Below are 13,384 nucleotides of genomic sequence, written 5' to 3'. Positions count from 1 at the left end.
GCATAACAGACCCCTCTCTCCATTTCTCTTCTTTTCACCTTGTCTCCTTACAGGTGTCTTGTGAAGTGGCTGGAAATTCGCAGTGTCTGCCCCATGTGCAACAAGCCCATCTGCAGGCTCCAGCCAGACCCTCCACAAGGGGCAGAGGGACCCCAAAACCCCCTGGAGGTGTGAAAAGAGGCCACGTTGCTGGTCAGAGATAGGCAGGCTCTCCGTGTGCATCTCACACACCAAAGAAAAGATTAAAAAAAACACCACACCACTGGAGAGGGAAGATTATTCCCGAAAAAAGGCCCCTCTTCACCAATCACCAGATTTCTCCTGCATAGATGGGGCGAGGGAGGGGGGTGGGGGTTTCCCAGTGGAACTAAGCTGATGTGCCATGTTCCTGGTCATAATGTAGCATGCAGCGAGATAAATTGATGCTTTGGACTCAACAAACAGGAGAAGAGATTTTGAATTTGAAAGATATTCAGATTCAGTTGAGGCCCGGAGAGTTCCACAAAAAGATGGCCTGAGTAGACACTGTTAAATATGTATGCACATAGCTTCCATTTAAGAGTGACAGAGGTCACTATAACTACAATATTAACAAGCCTTCATATGTGAAGTTTAGGAATGCCCATATACAGAATCCAAATTACTGGCCCAAGCCCTGAAATTAAGGATCTGGGATATCATATATTTTTACTCTTGCCAACATTTTAACATTTGATCTTATAAATTCATTTGTTATAAGTTACCACGGGTGTTCTGAGAGCTCATGTCCGTGTTGAGATCCCACACTGCCATCCAGAACCATCAGATTTGGATGAAATTAAAATTTGATTATTAAATCAATTATTTAAGGTAGTTGTTTTGTACTATATGTGGCTTTCAATAAAATGTAAAGTTTCTGTGATAAAACATTTGTGTTTTTTTGTTCATTTTGATTTTAAATTAAAATTTCTTTAAAGAACAAACTGCTTTATTTCTGAATGTCAAGAAACAATCTATTTTTGCAAACTACCAATAAATTGCAAATCCTTCATCTGAAATTATAAGTAGATAATGACCTCCGTTATACAGCTCAACAATAATTTTACAACAGAAACGTAAAGCTGTACATTAGGCTGGCACAAGTGAACTTTTGTGAAGACTAAATCACAAATCTAACAAAAGCCTTTTCATGGCTAATTCACAAATTGACATGGCAATGATTAATGTGTCAATGGAAAAGTCTTGTGACTGACGTCAGCATTCAGATACAGGAGTCCTGACTATTGGCAACTTTACACTGTAAAGGCAGTACAGAAGCAGCATCTGAAGTGGCATTTAGTTGAATTTACACACACTGTTAAATGCTGCTCAGAGCATGAATAAATGCATTTACACAGCAGTTACATAAATAATGTTATGAGATAAATGTTTTAAATACTAAATTATGAGTATAGAAATATGAAATGAATGCAAATATGAACTTATACATTTGAATATTAAACTAAATAATAAAATATATGCTCTATCATTAAAACAAAGTTTAAAGCTGCATTTCATTTATACAGAACCAAAGCAGCATCAGAAGGGCGTTTGGTATTAGGTGCAGAGGTGGGTCAGAGCAGGCATCCTTTAGTCTGGCTTTTGCATCTTTACACAGAATTTTGAGCAAGCTCAGAGCAAATTTTTCTTATCTGTGTAAAGACACCTTATGACTATTTCAGGGAAACCTTCTGAGACATTGTTTTACATGAAGAAACAATTTAATACAGAAATGTATACAGAAATGTATCCTTTAAAAGTATTTTTGTCATTGTCTAACAGTATTGCTTTCTGGATATGTCCAGTGCAATTAGTGTTCAGAAGATTTTACTATAGATGGTAAATGGTCTGCACTTATATAGGGCTTTTTTAACCTTAGCGGTTTTCAAAGTGCTTTACACTGTAACTCATTCACCCATTCACACACACACATTCACACACCAGTGATGGCAGGGAGCATCTTGGGGTTCAGTGTCTTGCTCAAGGACACTTCAGCATGTGGAGTCATGTGGGCCAGGAATCAAACCGCCAACCCTGCGTTTAGTGGCCAACCCGCTCTACCACCTGAGCCACAGCCGCCTATAGAAATCTTACTTCCGAAGGAGTGTTGCAGCTGGCTAGTGCCTGCAAGAAGAATGCAGCCAATCAAGAGATAAAGTTTGTAATGTTTAATAATTCAGGATATAAAACGTATTCGGGTGGAGTTTACACATTTGTTGATGGAACACAGTGTTTGTATGTGTGTGTGTGTGTGTGTATACACCTATAAAATAAGCCTATCCAGGGGTCAGCTACAACCCATCTACATTATCACAGAGAAATGCAACCAGTTAAAATGTTAGTATAGAAAAACTGTAACATATATATATATATATATATATATATATATATATACACACACCGATCAGCCACAACATTAAAACCACCTGCCTAATATTGAGTAACAGGGGTGTTGCTAGACATTAAGCTCTACTGGGGAACAGACCCCCCATTACTCATATTGCTTTTTTCTTTCTTGAAAGCCTGCTGCGTGCAAGAAGTGTACAACACAATACACTATACAAACTTTCCTTGCTTAACCCACTATTCCCACACTGCAACAAGTACTGGGAAACGTAAACATGTAGAGATATTAATCTTTATGAAAATATTTATTTAAGTATCTTCAACATACTGTACATGAACATTCTCAACATGTTTTACGGCATAAAATACATACACTGTATATGCAAATAACAAAACCAGAAAAAACTTTCTTGCACATTTGCATTCTTCTATATTACACTTTACACATCAGGAAAACCTCTGTCAAGTAAGTCTATGGAATTGCATTATCCAACGTCAGGCAAAACGTCCTCAGACAAAACGGCTTTAAACAAAAAGGTGTCAGAATGAGCAGAGTTGGTTGCTAGGTACGCATTGGTTGAGGCAAGGCAGAGTTGGTATCTAAACTGGCCGAGTTTGGTTGCTAACTTGCGAAACTAGCTGAGCTATCTCTAACTTTATAAATCCAGAAGTGTCATTTCTATAAATTAATAACTAGCTAGCTAACATAATTGGTGTAAGTTTAATCTGACGTTTGAAACTAATTAAGTTTACTTGCAACAACAACTCAAAACAAGCCAAAATATTGTCCTTTGTAGTTGCTAATTAGCACACAGCATCCATTGTTGTTTATGTAGTGTCATAAACTAGTGCTAGCGAATTCAATTATTAATTGAATTAATAATTAATAACAGAGGTTTTCCTGAGACTTGATGCTTTTTCATCTGATGCCTGAGACCTTACTCTGAAGGCTGAGGATGTAGTTTGTTTATCAAGCCTTACCTCCCTCAAACTCATCTCTCCTTTCTGTTTCCTGTTCCTGCTTCGTCCAAAGAATTATCTGATGTCCATCTACAGCAGCCAATAATGTTTGAGTCAAAATAAGATCATCTGTATTATTTAGAAACTTACTTTAGTTTCATCATGTTTTCATAGCCTACCTCAATTCAGACTTGCATGCCGACACCTGCAGGGTTGCACCAACTGTGCGTAAGTTCTCACGTAAGTTAGGACGTAAAGTTCACACTAAGGACTTACTAGTTTGTTTGTAACTAAGTCTGTGCTTAATTTGGTTGCACCACCTGTTCTTAAGGCAAGATTTAACAAGTAGGTTGTAAGCTCTCACTTAAATAATGCGTAGTCACATAATATGATGTTTACCTGTATTGATTTAATAAACAGCCTTCAAAATTGTACACAGAAGTGTTAAAAGCAGGTAATTTCAGTTTTATCTTGCTACGGTTGATGTTCAAACCTTGTCTGCTCTTGTAACTGTCAGCTGTAATTAATTATATCCCATTATACGATACGTAATAAAAGTAGATATAATAAATTGTATAATTGACCTGTGTAAATGGCAATATATAGGAACTGTATCTAAAATAAATAAGGGGTGATAAATAAATGCTAATAGGCTACAATAGGCTGGAAAAATAGACATTTATTCATTTTTATATCTTATATTTCATATATGTTGACACTTGACACCGGACGACGCACCCTGAAAACTGCACCGTTTGAATGGTTTCATGCTTAAAAGCCTTTTTTTCTCTCTTGTTAATGTAAAAGACTGTAAATGCCAACATCATTATATAGCCTACGTCGAAATGATAGATGACTATCAAGCATAACATGAGCACATAGATGTCATTAAACGAGTCTGCTTTTTTATTCCAACCATTACTCCTGGTCGGAGGCTTCCGTAAATATTTAGTTCATATGTAGGGTTAATTTATACTTAAGTTATACAAATATTTAGTAGTGCGTAAGTTGTGACTTAGAACCCATTTAGGCTATGTTGTAACGTGTGTATAGCTGGTGCAACCGACCCCTGGACTTGTGTGTGTGGCTGTGCGCGCTGCAGTGGCTTTGGTTATAAAAAGCACACAGCGCGCCGCACGGACATGGATTTCTGCGTGGATGCATCAGATTTGTGTTTTCGGTTAAACTGCGTTGCTTTCTCAAGCGTTGATTGGGTGGGTTACTGCGTTGCATTTAGATAGATCAATTTATTTTTTCCTGGATTATCAATCTAAATGAATGCACTGACAAATAAAGTAAATTGTTAAAACTCAAACTTGAGATTTTACTGGGGCACAGCAGATTTCTACTTCTAGTGATGCCCCTGTTGTGTAGGTCCCCCTTGTGCTGCGAAAACTGCACCACCCCGCATCTCTGAATAGCATTCTGAGATGCTGTTCTTCTCACCACAATTGTACAGAACGGATGTCTAAGTTACCGTAGACTTTGTCAGTTCGAGCCAGTCTGGCCATTCTCTATTACCTCTCTCATTACCTCTCTCATGTTGTTCATGAAAATTCCAGGAGATCTGCAGTTACAGAAATACTCAAACCATCCCAACTGGCACCAACAATACACTGCTGCCACACAATTGGCTGATTAGATAATATCATGGATTGTTGGTGCCAGATGGGCTGGTTTCAGTTTTTTTGTAACTGCTGATCTCCTGAGATTTCACGCACAACAGTCTAGAACAAGGGTCTTCAACAGTGGGTCCGTGACCCCCAGGGAGTCCGCAAATTATTGTTTAATCCACCATTGGTGACATTTGTAATAATCACTCACTCGCACGCGAGCGGCAGCGAGAGACAGGAGTATGTTTGATGTATGTATGTATGTTTGAATATAGTTTGATGTCTATGTGTGCATGTGCCTGATCCTGACCAGCTAAGACCACTCTGACCAGCCTGACTAGCTAAGATCAGCATGACCAGCCTGACCAGCTTAAAAAAGGGTTCAAAACCCCTTTAAAGCCTGACCTGCTATGACCATGCTGGGCGACCAGCTAAAACCAGCAAACAAGCTGAAGCTGGTCTTTTCAGCAGTGCAGCATTTAATGATTATTTAATTGGCTTTGCATTGTAAACACCATGAACTATACATACAATAATTTGGTAGTCTACCAACCATGTTTTTAAAGGCATAAAACACAACACTCAATTTTATGAGCTCCATCCTGGCTCTATCGCTCTACCCGCCAAGGGTTCCTTGGCCTAAAAATGGTTGAAGACCTAGAATTTTGTCTGAATGGTACTAAAAGCAAAACACATCCAGTGAGCGGCAGTTCTGTGGACAGAAATGCCTTGTTGATTAGAGAGTTCAACAAAGAATGGTCAGACTGGCTTAAACTGACAAAGACTACGGTGACTCAAAAAACCACTCTGTACAATTGTGGTGAGAAGAATAGCATCTCAGAATGCTATTCTGAGATGCGAGTGTTTGCGCTGCTTTGGCGGCATGAGGGGGACCTGCACAATATTAGGCAGGTGGTTTTAATGTTATGGCTGATCGGTGTGTGTGTGTGTATGTGTGTGTGTGTGTGTGTGTGTGTGTGTGTGTGTGTGTGTATATATATATATATATATATATATATATATATATATATTTATATATATACTGTTTATATATATTTATATATATATATTTTATTATTTTTAATTATTTTAATGTGTCACTGTTGCTGCTGTCTCTACAGTTGTAATGATTCATGAGCTCTAGTTCCCCTTAAATCCTTTTCCAATTGGCCTGTTCTCCATGGCTCAACACAAAGTAACTCAAAGGAACTCATGACTTGTGTGATAACTGAATTATCTTATTTGAGTTGTACTGCATCTCCTCATTGTTGTGCTTAAATGTTATCTTTTTTTGTCCAAGATTGAACAAATCAAGTTGGACAAAGTCTTTCTATGCTAAAAGCAACACCACTGGGCTCTTATAATCTTTGTGGCCAAGTGAAGTTCACACTAGAAGCAGCTGAGGAACAGGGGGAATTTATTTTCTTTGTATTGGATAAGTACATCATTGTGGATAGTGAAAGGTGTATGATAGGCTCTTATTAAAAGAGGAGAATAATATTCCTGAGCTGTACAGACTTGCTGATATATGATGATCATGTCTGCTGCAACATGTTTCTTGTCAAAGATATCTGACAATTTGCAAGACAGGCTGCAGTATTACCTCTGAAATTGGCAGGTTAAGTAATTTTATACACAAGACTAGCTTTAAATATAGGCATATGTCAAAATGTAGGCATTTAATAAGCATAATCATTGGCATAAACTTTCACCACAAATTAAAGGAATAGTTCACCCAAAAATAAAAATTCACTCATTATTTACTCAACCTCATGCCATCCCAGGTGTATGAAAGTTTCAGCGACGTACAAAGAGCCTGAATGTTTAATGAGGTAGGCGCTGAGGCTATATTTGATTGGTTGTCTGTTGATAAACAACTCTCTGTAATATTCAAATGCCACATAGTTTCACACTGTATACCTTTGGCACTGCAACGCTTACTAAATAACCACTGTGCGGGGTTAACCCTGCAAATGCGGTGCTAACCCTGCTCCGGATCAGGGTTTCATTACCCCGGGTAAAAAGTGGTGCTAACACCCTTTCAAAATTACAAAATTGCTTTTCGCAGGGGTTATGCTGCGTTCCATTCAAATCGGATGTGGGATATTCCTACTTGATATCTCCGATCTCAAACCATAAATGCATTCCATTGCCAGATGAACGGAAGATGACGTTTAAGGAAACAAATCGTCTCGGTACATACATAACCTCGGTTCCCTGAGATGAAGGGAATGAGACAATGTGTGCTAATGCATATGGGGAGTCCTTCTTACAACCTAATTAAAACCTCTCTGCAATAACGCCAATATTCTAATATTGGCTATGGTGTTTGAGCCCTGCCCTTTTTGATATGAAGATGTCCACTATAAAAGCAGGCACACGAATGCCTAAAAAAAGCATTACTCCGAATTTTCTGACTGAGGGACAAGTACCGCATCACTCGCACCTCAAAAGAACTCAGACTCTTGTAGTGCACCAGCTTTCGCAATGTCTCATTCCCTTCGTCTCAGTGAACTGAGGTTACGTTCGTAACCGAGACGTTCCCTAACAACTCAGTACACTTGAGATTGCAGCTAACATGATGCCATCACACCACATTACACAACATATCCTTCAAGAGAGGAAACACAGGATGCAAGTGAGAGACCCTCATGTTGGGCCAGTAAGGGAGCACTTAGAATGAATATATGAACTATATTCATATAGTATGAATTAACCCCTTCATGAACCCAGTCGGGATGGGAGTTTATTTATATTGAAAGTGCTTGTGACTTTATGGTAAATTACAATGGCCTGAATGCAAGCAGATGTGTAAAATGATGGGGAGCCCGTACTTAAGGGAGGGGGCATAAGTATATATTTGGCAAACGAAATAGCAAGCGCTCTAAACAGAGAGGACTTGTGAAGAGAGAGACGTTATGTTTAGGCTGTAAAATCTTGTGAATGTGTTTGGAGAAGACCATCCTGCTGCAAAACATATGTCTTGTAAATACACACTGTTCGTCCATGCCCATGAGGAGGCCATGCCTCTAGTTTGGGCTGGGGTGCCAGATTGTGCCTTGCGCCTGAGAGAGGAGATCCCTCCTTAGCTGTATTTCCCATGGCGAGCTGAATAACATCTCTATCATTTCCAGAAACCATGGCTGATTGGGCCATTTCGGTACAACCATTAGAACCATTTCCTTGTCCTCTCAGACTTTGCATAGAACAGAGTGAATTAGGCACACTGGGGGAAACTCATACAGTTTAAGTCAGATGTTTACATACACAGTTGAAGTCATTAAAACATTTTTAACCACTCCACAGATTTCATATTAGCAAACTATAGTTTTGGCAAGTCATTTAGGACATCTACTTTTTGCATGACACAAGTCATTTTTCCAACAACTGTTTACATACAGATTGTTTCACATTTAATTGACTATTTCATGATTCCAGTGGGTCAGAACTTTACATACAGTTAACTGTGCAGCTTGGACTATTCCAGAAAATAATGTCAAGCCTTTAGACAATTAACCAATTAGCTTCTGAAAGGTGGTGTACCTGTGGATGTATTTTAAGGCCTACCTTCAAACTCAGTGCCTCTTTGCTTGGCATCATGGGAAAATCAAAAGAAATCAGTCAAGACTTCAGAAAATAAATTGTGGACCTCTACTGGTTCATCCTTGGGAGCAATTTCCAAATGCCTGATGGTACCACATTTGTCATTACAAACAATAGTACACAAGTTTAAACACCATGGTACCATGCAGCCATCATACTGCCTAGGAAGGAAACGCGTTCTGTCTCCTAGAGATGAACGTAGTTTGGTCCGAATGTGCAAATCAATCCCAGAACAACAACAAAGGGCCTTGTGAAGATGCTAGAGGAAACAGGTAGACAAGTATCTATATCCACATTAAAACAAGTCCTATATCGACATAACCTGAAAGGCTGTTCAGCAAGGAAGAAGCCACTGCTCCAAAACTGCCATAAAAAAGCCAGACTACAGTTTGCAAGTGCACAAAGATCTTACTTTTTGGAGAATTTTCCTGTGGTCTGATGAAACAAAAATGTAACTGTTTGGCCATAATGGCCATCATTATGTTTGGAGGAAAAAGGGTGAGGCTTGCAAGCCGAAGAACACCATCCCAACCGTGAAGCATTGGGCTGGCAGCATCATGTTGTGGCGGTGCTTTGCTGCAGCATGGACTGTTGCACTTCACAAAGTAGTTTGCATCATGAGGAAGGACAATTATGTGGATACATTGAAGTAACATTTCAAGACATCAGTAATGTCACAAATGAGTCTTTCAAATTTTCAAAGTTGTGGAAAAATGGCTTACGGACAACAAAGTCAAGGTATTGGAGTGGCCATCTCAAAGCCCTGACCTCAATCTGGTAAAAACAATGTGTGTGCAGAACAGAAAAAGTGTGTGTGAGAAAGGAGGCCTAACAACCTGACTTAGTTATGATAGTTCTGTCTGAGAAATGGGCCAAATTTCCAGCAACGTATTGTAAGAAGCTTGCTACCCAAAACGTTTGACCCAAGTTAAACAATTTAAAGTCAATGCTACCAAATACTAACAAAGTGAATGTAAACTTCTGACTCACTGAGAAAGTGATGAAAGAAATAAAAGCTGAAATAAATAATTCCCTCTGACATTTCATATTCTTAAAATAATGCAGTGATCCTAACTACATCAAACGTTTTTACGATTAAATGTCAGGAAAAACTGAGTTGAAATGTATTTGGCTAAGGTGTACGTAAACTTCTGACGTCAACTGTGTTTGCATTTCGCTTGCCATTTGTGGGCCATTGCGTCTGCTCACAGCTGGGCTTGGGACTTTTGAGTACCAGAGGGGAGAGTGGCCGTTCCTCTCTGAGGCAAATAGATCGCTTTCTGCTTTGGCGAATATTTCTCAAATCCTCAGGACAGTTCGAGGATGAAGTCTCCATTCCCACAGTATCACCCTTTGGTGTGACAATAGGTCTGCACCGTAATCCAGACGGCCTGCGACATATGTCACTCTCAGGAAAAGCAGATGATGCTCACTCCACACGAGGAGTGGCGGTGAATGAATTCCGCCTTGGCAGTTTATATACGCCACAACTATCATGTTGTCTGAGCGAACCAGAACAGTTTGCTATTTCTGACTGAAAATCTTTCAAGACTAGGAATACAGCTGATAGCTCTATCCAGTTGATGTGCCACGCTCTCATCGCACCTGTCCAGGTGCCGAAAGCCAGGTGTCCATCGCACACCACCCCCCAACCTGTGTTTGAAGCATTGGTAGTCACAACTTTCCACATGAAAATCTGCCCCAGCGTGACACCTCGCTGGTAAAAGGCAGTAGCTGTCCAAGGTGCTAGAGCAGCTATACAGCATGTCAAGGCACATGGCGCTTGAGCCAGCATTGAAGAGGTCTCATGCGTAAAAGACCTAATGGAATAACCGTTGTTTCCACCACCATAAACCTGAATACTTTTTGAAGCAGCTTCTGTGGAAGTGTTCTCCCCAGTTCAAACTGAGACAGACACTGTAGAAGGGCATGAACGCACTCGCTCATGAGGTGCGCATGACCGCTCACCGAGTCGATGCAAGCTCCCAAAAAGGGGATTTGTTTTCTGTGAGAGAGTGTGCTCTTTGCCCAGGTGACATTGAGGCCCAAGATATTTTGTTACTGAAGCAGTAAGTCTCTGGCATAACAGAGCCTCTGGACCAGTAACAATCATCGAGGTAGTTCAAAATGCACACACTGCTCAGTTTCAGAGGGTTGAGAACCGCATCGATGCACTTTGTGAATGTGCGAGGAGACAGAGACAGCCCAAATGGCAGGACTTTGAATTGAAACACCGTTCCATTGAATGCATTTTGAATGTGCACTTTGTAAGTGTGCGATTCAAATTTCTCAGATCTTGGATTTGAGACAAGAAAATACAGGACAAGAAAATACAGCTGTAAAACCCTTTTTGGGTTTGACAATTTGGAACAACCTCTATTGCGTTTTTCATGAGTCAAGTCAAGTCAAAATGTATTTCTATAGCACATTTAAAAGCAACGGAGTTGAACCAAAGTGGTGTACAATAAAAAGCATATAAAAAGAAAGCATTAAAGGAAAACATGCATCATACAGTGTATACACAGTAAATAAAATACTATCAGAAAACTTTTTAAAAACGATTTAAGAGCAGATTTAAAACTGGCTAGGAGTAAGCATCACATTAACGGACAGACTGTTCCAAAGTTTAGGTGCTGCAGCAGAGAAGGCCCGACCACCCTTAGTTTTACAGTGATAACGTGGTACAATTAAGAGAAGCTGATTACTAGACCTAAGTGCCCTTTGGGGAGAGTAAGGAATTAGAAGGTCTCTAATGTATTTTGGTGCGACACCAGATAAAGCCTTGTACACAAAAACATAAATTGTAAAATAAATTCTAAACCTTACAGGAAGCCAATGTAAAGTCGCTAAAATTGGAGAAATGTGATCCCTCTTTTTAGTTTTAAGTCTCACTGCAGCATTTTGGACAATTTGCAGGCGAGAGATTGCAGTTTGAGGCAGGCCACTGTATAGGGAATTACAGTAGTCCAGGCGTGATGTTATGAGTGGGTGGATCTTTCGAGGGTAGAAACTGTTTCAATTTCACAACCGATCTCAGATGAGGGAAACTGCCCTTTACCACTGTACTGATTTGTTTCTCAAAATTTAGTGACGAATCAAATGGAACTCCAAGATTTCTTACATGATGTTGAACACTGGCAGAAAGTGAACTTAAATTAAAAACAGATGGAGACCTGGAGGGGCCTAAAATCAGAATTTTGCTTTTGCTTTCATTTAATTGCAAAGAATTATTAGCCATCCAAACGTTTATCTCCTCAAAACGGTTGTAAAGCACGTCCATAGGATAACAACTGTCAGTTTTAGATGGTAAATAAAGTGAAAAGAGTAGAGGGCCCAGAATGGACCCTTGGGGCACACCACATAATAGGGGAACCGACGAAGAAGTAAACTTCCCAATGCTCACTGATAAGGTTCGATCTTTGAGGTACCTTGAGGCAATTTGGAACAAACTCTATTGCGTTTTAACACCGTTAACACATGCAGAACGAGTGCTCCAAAAATATTGCACTCTTGTTCATGCATTCAAAGGACAAAACTCAGCATATTAACTTTCTAACAATTAGCACCTCTTCCTGAGGCACCATACCCCACTGAGTGAAGATTGCAAATTCACCCCTCATTGTTGCTCTTCCACATCTGTCCCATTCTCTCCCCACTCCTCCTCCTTCGTTCCCCTTCAGCTCAGAATCACCCCAAACTCTGTATGCAACAAAATATCATATCTGATGTATACAAATAATGTAACTAGGCATATTTGGTATCATTTAAAAGTTCTCAGTGAGACTGGTACTATGGTATCATCCCCACAACCAGGCCCGGACTGGCCATCGGGAGCACCGGGACAATTCCCACTGGCCTGGCGACTAAGTTGGCCTGCTGCCAGCCAGCGTTTTTTATTTATTTTTATTTTTTGTATTTTTTATTATTATTATTTTATATTACTACCTTTACCAGTGATCATTTTGGAATTCGTCATTCAATAAAATTATTATTAATATTAATAACAATAATAAAAAAAAAATGAATCTGTTAGTCTTGACTGGCAAGGCTGCGATTCGACTTTACAGAAACAGAAAATGCACCCGATGATGGAGAGAAAACGGCCAGGTGGAGCAGAGAGGGAAAGGACAAAAAAAGAAAGCACTCCAAGAAGAAGCAGCAAAATGTTGCAAAATTACTGACCTGTTCAGGGCTTCAAGTGCAGGTCAGTTTCATCTGTAAATACTGTACTTTTTTCTTTTTTCTTCGTTAACTTAGCATTGAACTGCTAGCAAATGTAAGCGGTAGCGCCCGTCTAACGTTACATTCGTGGAGAAATCAAAACAAATGAGTGCACACAGAAAACTCACAGAAGAAATGTACTGAGGTAAAAATTCTAATTGTTGTTTTTTTTATTTATAACATATTATTTAGTTTAACATAACACAACTGAGAGAGCTGTTTTGCTGAATATTATCACGATTGAAAATGTTACATTGAATTTATTGTTCAATAAACAAGTAGCGTAGTTAATATTTATTATTAAGTTACTTAACATTTTAGACACAAACCATATTAACTGTTTTTGTTCTATTTCACTGACTGAAATAGTTCCAAAGGAAAGCTACAGCAGCGCGGTGTTTTGTTACTGAATGATTCAGCGTTGTGAATGAATCTTTTGTATGAATGACTCACTAATTAAGACGGTCACTTGCCGCCACCTATTGGCGGTTTAGTTTAATGTTTAAGTATTGCATTTTTTTTATATTCAAACATTTATTTAAAACATCAATCTCATAACATTATTTATTGCAGTTGTAATTGCAGTGCACATTTTTTAATTTGATGGGTAATAGCCCTATAGT

This window comes from Xyrauchen texanus, chromosome 24 (assembly GCF_025860055.1).
Source record: "Xyrauchen texanus isolate HMW12.3.18 chromosome 24, RBS_HiC_50CHRs, whole genome shotgun sequence".
Lineage (NCBI taxonomy): Eukaryota > Metazoa > Chordata > Actinopteri > Cypriniformes > Catostomidae > Xyrauchen > Xyrauchen texanus.
Note: the sequence above shows the minus strand (reverse complement) of the source record.